Here is a 10,302-nt window from a genome sequence, read left to right as displayed (position 1 = left end):
TGTTTTCAGATAAACAGAGAAGAAGTCTCCCTCTTCGACATGCTGTGGTTATTGCCAACTAGTGTTATCTTTGTACCAGCATTTCAGAAAATACCTGGAGGTAAACCCAGGACCGTCTTGTTGTTGCAATGTGATCCAGCGAGAATATATAGTGATGACATAAATAGCAAATAAGAAGGGAGATAAAGAAAAATGGGTATAATACTCATTCAGAAAACTCCGACCTCTCGACTTCTAACTCGTACATCCATCTTTAATAAGTCACCGACCTCATGAAAAGGTCGACATGTTCCCTAGAACACATGTCGAGCTCTTCCTAGCCTCAGTCAATGCACACCGAGCTCCTACTATAATCTTAGTAAAGTACTTGCATCATGAGCTCATGACTTGGTCCCAGTATCGCATGTCAATCTCATGACTTGATCCTAGCTTTGTAGCCGACCTCATGACGTGGTCCCGGTTCTACGAACCGACCTCATGACTGGGTCCCGGCCTCACGCGCTAACCTCATGACCTGGTCCAGGCCTTAGGAGCTGATCTCATGACTTAGTCATAATATCACATAATAAGCTCAGTCAGAAGCTCCGGACAGCTCGACCATATATACGAAAGTTCGGTCACACGCTCAGTTCAACTTGACTACACATATAGGTAAGCTCGGCCACTCGCTCAGGTCAACTAGGGCACACATGGAAGAGCTCAGATGCATACTTAATTCAGTTCGACGGTGCACATAAGCTCGGACAATGCCTGCACACTCATACAGATCGGTCACGTATCTTCCGACCTCATGCCTCAGGTCAGTCATCACCGGACAGGTATGCTGATTCCTTTGTCAGACTTATCAACTCATCCAAAAGGATAAGGATAGAGACCGAGTTCTCAGACTTGGTCTCCGATAATCTTAGCCGTCGAATGAAGATAATTAATCTACACCGCTAAGCCATTAGATGTTTGGAAACTGTCAAAGATCGGTCCGTTGATGGCGTCGTCACAGCCAATTGCAAGCGGTGAGATCCGAAAATCATGTCTCCGCTACCTCTATATAAATCCCGCAGGTATGAAGGAAAGGGATCTTGAATTCTCTACACATATTACCACTTCTATTTTTTCTGTTTCTGACTTGAGCGTCGGAGTGACCTTGTCGGAGATCCCCGGCGCCCTGCTAATCCGCTAGTTCAGTTCTTTCTTCCTCAGGTCCTTCTCGTCGGCGGGTTAACGAAGGTTAACATGATATTTTATTGACTAATAACTTGACTATCGTCGGTATCGAACTGGAACACAATATTTGATGTATGCATGTAGCAAGTCTCTGAAGACCTTCTACATGATTTTCCACAAATTCATTAATGGTCGTATGTTTCGTAGTCTGCCTAGTGCCTTGATCGAAACACTTTCTTTGTTTTCCTTCACGCTTTACCTATTTCCACTTGCATCTTCCAGGTAGTCCAGTACTGGGTTATCTTGCAGCAGCAATCTTGCTTGGCCCTCAAGGGTTGCTGATCATTCGTCATGTTCATGGTACAAAGGCCATTGCTGAATTTGGAGATTGTTTTTTTTTCTATTGTTCAATATTGGAGTCGAGGTAGTGTCTCAAGTCTATTTTTCATCAATTGCAAACATGTTGATGGTTGATCTTGTGTCATACTTCTTTGAGGGGCATACCACAGCAGCTTTCTGTTGAAAGACTAACCTCAATGATGAAATGTCTTTGGCTTTGGTACCTCTCAGGTGAGTAGATTGTGATGTTGAAATGTAATGGATTCTTGCAAAGAAGTTTGTTATCGGACACCATTTTTCTTGGTGTGAATATAAAAGGTATTGATGTGACGGGTCTTTGTTAGTCCGACATGGCAGAAAGGGGTCGGGGTCAGAGGAATTTGGTATAGTCTGCATACAATGACATGTACCACAAATAAGGTGATATGAATTGGGAGCAAGTTGAGAAAGATTAAGTTTGTAAAAGTCGGCCAAGTCTTGTACAAAGGTGGGGATTGGAAACCTGAAACCACTCGTCATTTGGTCATCAAAGACGGTCACGTGGCCAGGAATAGGTTTATGGGGTCGGTGCTCAAACATGGGAACATAGATGTCGTGGTCGTCGGGGATCTCGAATTGGGCTCGGAACATGTCGATGACATCCCGATCATAAACGGTACGCCGGATCTCGAACCACGGGGTTTTAGGAGATTTGGGGGCTATATGAGTCGAGATTTGCTAGAGTAGGGGTCGGGGGTTAAGGAAAATGAGTTAGAATTGCTCAAAAAAAAAGGGGGGGGGGGGGGGTCTGACTTAATTAAAAGAGGTCGGACTTACTTAGAAGGGATCGGATGCGAAAAAAGAGATCGGACGCAAAAAGCAAATTCTTATGCCTACTTTAAGCAGAAGAGACATTCAATTATGAAACTAACTTAAGCGGAAGAGACATCATATGTCTACTTTCCTTTTATGGACTTTAGATAAAATTTGTAATTTTGGATTTTGAGAATAATTTTTAAATTTCTATATCAGTCTTAAAGGTTAGAGTCAGTTAAATTGTTGGTATTCTAAATTATGCGCAATAAAAGATAACATGCGTAATCAATTAAATCTAGAAAAACAATCAAGTAAATAAGAGAGATGATTTGCACGTATTTACCTACATTAATTGATCCTATTTATTTTACGAATTCAAAAGCTCTTACTTTGAATTTGGGAGATTGTAGTATTCTCCAAATGAGTTGATATCCATATATAGATAAGAACAATCTTGGAGAGAGTCAACAAGTCATTCTTAGTTACAATGGTAGGTATCATATACCGATTATGTATCACGTATACATAACTATCAGATTATGTTATCAACTAATTAAATGTTCGCATAAACATCGAGTTGTTAACACATTAACACATATACATCATATGTATAACACCCGACTTCACTTCTATTCGCATTGATTTTGGAGAGAGTCCAACAAATCAACGCTTCAAGTTAAAGCCAACACACTAATCGTGAGATCATATTTCGATGGTTCTAATATGTTTAATTTTAGGTTGGGCTTGGAGAGGGTCCAACTACCCAATCAAGATATTAAACTCCGGTTCTAACCATATTAGCGGAAGATGTTGTATGTAATTATTTATAAGGGATTTCCAGTTCTCATTCTCTTTTTCATGCAAATAATTAAATTATCTACATGACATGTCAATAAATAACATGACATAATTAATGCAATTAATCATGGCAAATGTCATGACATGTTATAATTAATGCAACTAATTATAATTATTTTAGCTATAATTATCGTAATTTTTTTTAAAAATAAAATATGGTAAAGAATTCGATTTTACAAATCAAAATTCTTTAATTAAATTAGGAAATAAATTTCCACATCTAATCACATATTTTATTTTAGAAAATATAATTTTTAATTAAAAAAATCTAATTAATTAGAAATTCTAAATAAAATCTTAATATTTCCTAACAAATTAAGAAATTTTATAATCATAAAATCTAATTAAATCTTAATATATTTTTTTAAGGAAATAAAATTTTTTAACAAAATAAAATTTTAATAAAGAAAATCTAATTGATTAGGAAATAAATTTCCTATTTTAAGAAATAAAATTTTAATTAAGAAATTTCCATAATTAGGAAATTCTAAATTAAATTATAAAATTTTCTTAATTTTATGAAATAAAATTTTAATTAAGAAATCTAATTAATTAGATAATAAATTTTTAATACGAAATTTCCTGACAAATTAGGAAATTTTATAATTAAAAATTCTAAATTAAAATATCAAAATTTTTCTAAATTAAATTTATTAGACTAACTTTTATAATTAAAAATTCATGTAAAAATTTTTTAAATTAAATTTACGACTAACTACTATCTGTAAATAACCTGGCTTGCACTATCACTGTTACAATCGTCCCGGTGCAATGCGCGTGTTCTTACGTTTCAAAAACGTGCACAGCGAAAATAAAATAATAATTACATCTAATTATTATACAACACACGCATGCAAAATAGGAAATAAACAGTGTACAAGGCATGATAGGAAATTAAAATTTTTCAGAATAATAAATTATTCTAAGCGTACCTTTCTGATGACGTTTGAGCAGGATTGGTATCAATCGAGCGGTCCTCGTCGAAGTCCCACCTCTATTGGTGATCCACGCCAAGCTCTCGTCTGGACGGCTTCAGAAGCCACGAGTCGCGTCATCATCTTCGGTACTAGCTGATGATCGATGACGATCGATTCGAGAGAAGCCTTATTCCGAAAACCACGCAACAACGTTTGTTGCGATCGTTCCAGGGCTTTCTAACTATCACCAGAAATTGTATTTCTGATGTAGTTTCGGTGGTCAACTATTGACCGCAGACAAACAGCCGAAAACTTTTCTGGTAATGATGGAATAATTGTCTGAGTAAAGACATAACAACGACCTTTTCTTCTCCAACAACAATTGTTCACGAGAATCAACTGTTCAATATCTAATGCCGATAAGAAAGACACTCTTTCTTATGGTCGCCCATGGTTCTTTATCGGGGAGAATCAAAAAGGGGTAGCCGACCCTTGATTAGTCTCCTGCCAGCAAGATCAAGATCGATCGGGAAGATGGAGAACTCGACGCTCGACGGGAAAAAATGGCCGAAGCAAAACAGCGGCGCTGCAGGGGAGGAAACCAACGCTAGGGCTCCGATGATCACCACATGTGACGGAGGAGAACTGCGTCGCGGGTTCCCGATTGCGGCCAGGCTGCCCTACATCTCGCATTCGCGGTCTCCAGTCAGCTGCCCTGCATCTCGCGCTCGCGCGGCCGCCCACCGATTGGGAAGGCAAAATCGGCAGACGGGAGAGAAAGGAGGCGGCAGCGCGCTCAGGCCATCGTCAGAGCAGAGCATGCGACGGCGGCGCGCACACACAGGGGGGAAGGGAAGAAGACATCGCCGCGATCCCCTTCTTCTCCTCTGTTCTTGTTGCGCGATTGGTCGGGAAGAAAAGTGCCAACGCCACTTCCGAGGACCAGGGCCCAACCAGCGCCGGAGCTAGGCTAGGGTTTCTTCAATGGCGAGGGCGACGCCGCGCAGCCGGAGAAGAACGACCACACCCTGCCCCCTCTATCGATCCTCTGTTTTATCGCAAGTTTTTAAAGCTACAGGAGCCTGATTTTAGGGTTTATTCGGCGCTGGTGGTTTGAACCGGAGGAAAGAAAAGGGTTGAATCAGACCGGGTTTATTAGGTCACTGTAACAAACCGAATTTCTAAGGTTTACTATAGCAGATCGGGTTCAAACTTGGTTCGTGTGATTCAATAATTAAACGACCTCCGATTTGATCTAAACCAATTTGGTTCAATTCGTCTTCACAAACGAAGCTTCTCATCGCATCCATTCACCCAAAATCTCTTCCATCATGAACCAAACCAAGTTGGTTCAATTTTGGTTCAAAAATGAATCATTTGGTTCACAAACCAAACACCCTTTGATTTGAACGAAATTAATTTCGTTCATTTCGTCTTCGTAAGACGAATTCCATCATATTGTCCTTTGTCTGGCCTAACCACACTTTATTTCTCTCATTTTGAGAATCCAATTCTCAAACTCGTTTTAAGTCCTTCGGAGAACTTGTGCGTGTGACGTTCCCGTTATGACTCAATTAATCATTAATTACGGTTCTCGGTTATGTGATTGTGGCCGTTCATAATTAAATTCATTAATTACGGAACGATCATGAGTTCCCTCTTATTGCCACATCTAGATTGCTTCCCTTCCCTTATGTGACCTTGTGGCCTTTTCTCTTCTTTTTAATGAAATCTCCATGAGGAAGATTTGAAATTCAAAAAATGGGTGGATAAGATCCTTAAAAACAACAGTGTAAAACTACTCCCCTCACAAGATGGAAGTTTTAGAGAAGAGGGATCTTGATGTAGGATTAAATAAATTATGTCCATGATTGGATTTCATACCAAGTGATCTATCTTCATGTTTAGAGAGGATATACATGTTTATATGAAAATCTCCACCTCATCAATTCAAGGAAACCTTGGTTTTTCTTCCATGAGGTAAAAGTTAGAATTCTATGTAGTAACTTTTAGAGTTTCGGCTACATCATGATAGGGCTTTAAAATGATGGTTGTAAGCATGTAAAAGTTTAGATGATAAAGTTTTGAATAAGCTAATCTCACCTTTTCAAGTTAGGATTTCATGTTAAGTTTAATCTAGACTTGATTGAATAAACTATGTGAATGATTTAACATGACTAGGATTTATATGGTTGAATGAAACAACTTGTTTGCATGGTGATAAGGTTCGGCCAACATGAACTCTTAGCCTACAAATGTTTAAAATGGAAAGTGATGATATAGCATGTTTTAAGGTGTGATTGGTTGCACTTAAATAACGATTTTGAACCTTTAAAGTTTCGGCCAGATAGTGTAACCAAGGATTCCCTCTCTTCTCCTTGTGGCCGAGGTCAAAAAAGGAAGCAAAAAGGGGAAAGGCTGTTCTTTTGGTTTTCTTTTCTCTTCTTTTTCATGCCATCATCATCTTTGTAACTAAGGGTTGCAAAGGTTATGGTTTTTCATGAATGCTTGAAGTTTAGATGTGATATGTGCTCCTGTTTTTAAAAGCATGGGTTAGGGTCCAGAATAAGTCATGTGGCTAAACCCAGGTAAAAGTTAGAATTCTATGTAGTAACTTTTAGAGTTTCGGCAAAAATGATGGTTGGAAGCATGTAAAAGTTTAGATGATAAAGTTTTGAATAAGCTAATCTCACCATGTGATTCAAGACTCATTGAATAAACTATGTGAATGATTTAACATGACTTAGGATTTATATGGTTGAATGAAACAACTTGTTTGCATGGTGATAAGGTTCGGCCAACATGAACTATTAGGGTTTTGGAATTTTGTTCTTAGCCTACAAATGTTTAAAATGGAAAGTGATGATATAGCATGTTTTAAGGTGTGATTGGTTGCACTTAAATAACGATTTTGAACCTTTAAAGTTTCGGCCAGATAGTGTAACCAAGGATTAGGTCATGTTCCAGCCTAACTAAGGGTTGCAAAGGTTATGGAACTCCTGCCCATGTGGTGAACCCACAACCAATCAAGGGACTCATGCTAAGCTAGGGTTTGAAAAGAAATGTTTCAACTCTAGTAGATGATTCCAAGAATTGGAGAAACATTAACAAGACATGGGGCATCAAATGGTTAAGCCTAACCTAAGGTTTTGAAGCTACAAGGTTGGCTAGACCATGTAAGGTGCTCAAGAGATGTTGATGTAATGAATGTTCTCCTATAATGATAAAAGAAAAAAAAAAGAAAGCATATACATTAATTTATTTTAATGAATGACTTGTACCGGAGCCCGAAAGGGGTCCAAGGGATGACCACCTAGAGAACGGCCCTAGGTCGAAAGGCAGAAGACCTAGTAACCGAGTAGTCGAGACTTGCAACCTCATACTATTAGGAATGACGCGCAAGAAATGAATGGGTACAAGCCGGGGATCCCAAAGAATGATAAGAATGATTATTTTCATCTATTATGTAATAAGCTTTCAAAGGCATGTTCATGATTATTACGCATATGATGTCAATGTTAAGTTTAAGGAATTTACATGTGCTTCATGCTTATGAAATGATGTGCTTCTATGATTATGCTTGGTTTTTAACATGTTATAACTGTTATGCTCGGATTAACGATTGGCTTTTGGTGAGTAGGAAAGGAGCTTACTAAGCCTTGTGCTTACAGTCTCTTCTTCTTATGTTGCAGAACCAAATCAAGGTCGTTAGGCAACGGAAGGCAGCAGGACAAGGCTAAAATAAAGATGTGTGTGGTGGTGCCATAACAGACGAATATGAAACTTTAATATTGCATGCTGGACAGTTGTATTGGTTACTGTTGGTTTAAGACTTATAATGTTGTGTGGTTGAAGTAAACCTTATTAAGTCTAGACGTACATCAATAATGTTTATTTACCACATATGAAATTTCTGTTACGTTATAATATTTTCCGCTGCAAGATTTTAGATTTTTCGAGGTAAGGACGTAGCGTCCGTCAAGGCTCTGACGAGGTAAGGACGGGCGTTACATATATATCGAACTATATGAAGTCTCACGCAGGTCACTCCAATGAACTGGTTACCTTTAACTAGCATCCACGTTTAACTCTCAACATCTAATGTCTCCAGCAGTGAGATCGGCTGCTTGATTAACCAAGGAGTTTAAACATGCTAGTCTCGACAAAATCGATGACGTCTGTACTCATCAATTCCTCGACTAGGGATAATTTCAATACATTCATAATTGCACAAGTAGAGATGCTCACGAGTTGTGATCCAATCACAAATTCTCTTATGCTATAAATCGTATTGCGGACATTCAATACTTGAGTTTAAGATCCAATCAAATACATATGAAATGTGCACTCAAATAGTGAATTGCTATTTAACCAATAAATAGTATAACCGTAAGGTGATTGCCTTATAACACCCCTCAAATCTAACACTATGTGCCGACCTGTCCCACAGACTCAGTTACTATAGACCGACCCTCAACGATCTGCCAGACCGAGCCGACCTGTCCACTCGACTTAGCCAATTAAGCATTCTTGATTAGCTGACCTGACCACTATTGAAAGTACGACATGGCGAATGGTCGTTTGGCGACGCATCTAACCATACAGATCCCGTCGCAGATCATGCATGTCCTTCGCTATTCATTTGTCGGTACGACCCTTACTCTCGTGAATGATGGTGTATCTTGCGCATTAAATGCGATTAGATAGATGATCTCCGATCTCATGGCATGCACCAACCCACCTTGCTCGTCTGATACATGCAGACCCATCATGTTCTTTGATTAGACGACATATGACCAAGCTCAGACAAGGCTCGTCCGACCTGATCAGTGTAGCTTCCTTACTCGGAGAATCTTTTCGGTTCAAATAAGATGATGCATTCCCTTTGACCCCTGAACCAAACTTCAACCTACGCATCGACTCATCAGATCCACTCGACGAACACTCATCAAGCCGACTTATGTCTGAGCCAGACTAGAGCCCATTCGACAAGAACTGACTCCTCATCCTTCAGTGTGATTGATAGCTGATCTAACACACGCCATACTCGAGCCAACATCCCCTCTAACCTGACCCATGTGAAGGATACTTGGAATATTCGTTATCTAGTCAGTCGGCATACTCCTCCTTCGACTAGATTTGATGGGGAGGCTTTGTGATGTAGCGGATCTTTGTTGTTCCGACATGGTAAAAAGGGGTCAATAATCGATTCGAGCTGACATTTGACCTGGCATGTCGAGGGTCAAAGGTCAAACCATGCCCTGACTAGCCCAGTAATGCCTCAGACGGCCTAATTACCATAACATTCGGTCTGGCCCATCAGACAACTAGGCCACATGCTCTTATAGCTCGGCCACTCAGTGACACAGCTCGGTCACATGCTCTCTGACCTCAGGATCAGTCGGCTCAGTTAAATAACTCGACTATAGCTCGGCCATATGCTTTTACAGTTCAGACATATGCTTCTACAGCTCGGCAGCTCAGACAGATCGGCCACAGACTCTCATAGCTTGGTCATTTAATGTTACAACTCGACCACATGCTCTCTGACCTCAGGATCAGTCGGTTCAGTCAAATAACTCGGCTACTGCTCGACCATTTGCTTTTACAGCTCAGCCGCTCAGACAGCTCGACCCTATGCTTCTACAGCTCGGCCGCTCAGACAGTTCGGCCACAGGCTCTCATAGCTCGACCATTCAATGTTACAGCTCAGCCACACGCTCTCCGACCTCATGTTCAGTCAGCTCGGCTACCAACTTACAAACGGGCCGTCACCTCTCCTCGGCTCAGGCTTATCAACTCATCCAAAAGAAAGACAACCAAGCTTATCAGCTCTGCCAAAAGGATAAGGACGGTTACCAAGTTCCCAAATTGGGTTCCCTAAATTCTGGCACACTTATGCTCACAACCATCAGATCAATATAAACAACTTTGCTGAGCCGTTGGATGATTAGAAACTATCAGAGATAGGGGTGAGCAGTACCCGCCCGGCCCGCTAAACCCGCCCGCCACCCGCATCCGGCCACCCGCCACCCGCCAACCCGCAGGTTTAAAAAAAATTAAAAATAAAAATGGATAGAAAATTGACAAACCCGCTTGTACACGGGCGGGTTTCGGGTTTTAATTTTAAAATCCGACTAAACCCGACCCGCCCGCCTATTTATATACAAATAATAAAATATATGTATACATATATTAAAAATGATTTATTTAATAATAGATAAGGACAAAA

The 10,302-nt window shown here is 40.0% G+C and overlaps 1 pseudogene; it reads left to right on the top strand.

Annotated features, from left to right (window-relative positions):
• LOC141823046 (uncharacterized) overlaps positions 1-1,589 on the top strand; it is a 2,895-nt pseudogene extending 1,306 nt beyond the window's left edge.
• Positions 1,590-10,302: the final 8,713 nt, after the last annotated feature.

Source organism: Curcuma longa, chromosome 1 (assembly GCF_044706935.1).
Source record: "Curcuma longa cultivar G26 ecotype Majalengka, Jawa Barat chromosome 1, ITB_CL_G26_1.1, whole genome shotgun sequence".
Classification (NCBI taxonomy): domain Eukaryota; kingdom Viridiplantae; phylum Streptophyta; class Magnoliopsida; order Zingiberales; family Zingiberaceae; genus Curcuma; species Curcuma longa.
The sequence above is the reverse complement of the archived record's forward strand: the minus strand, read 5'-3'. Positions and strand labels throughout refer to the sequence as shown.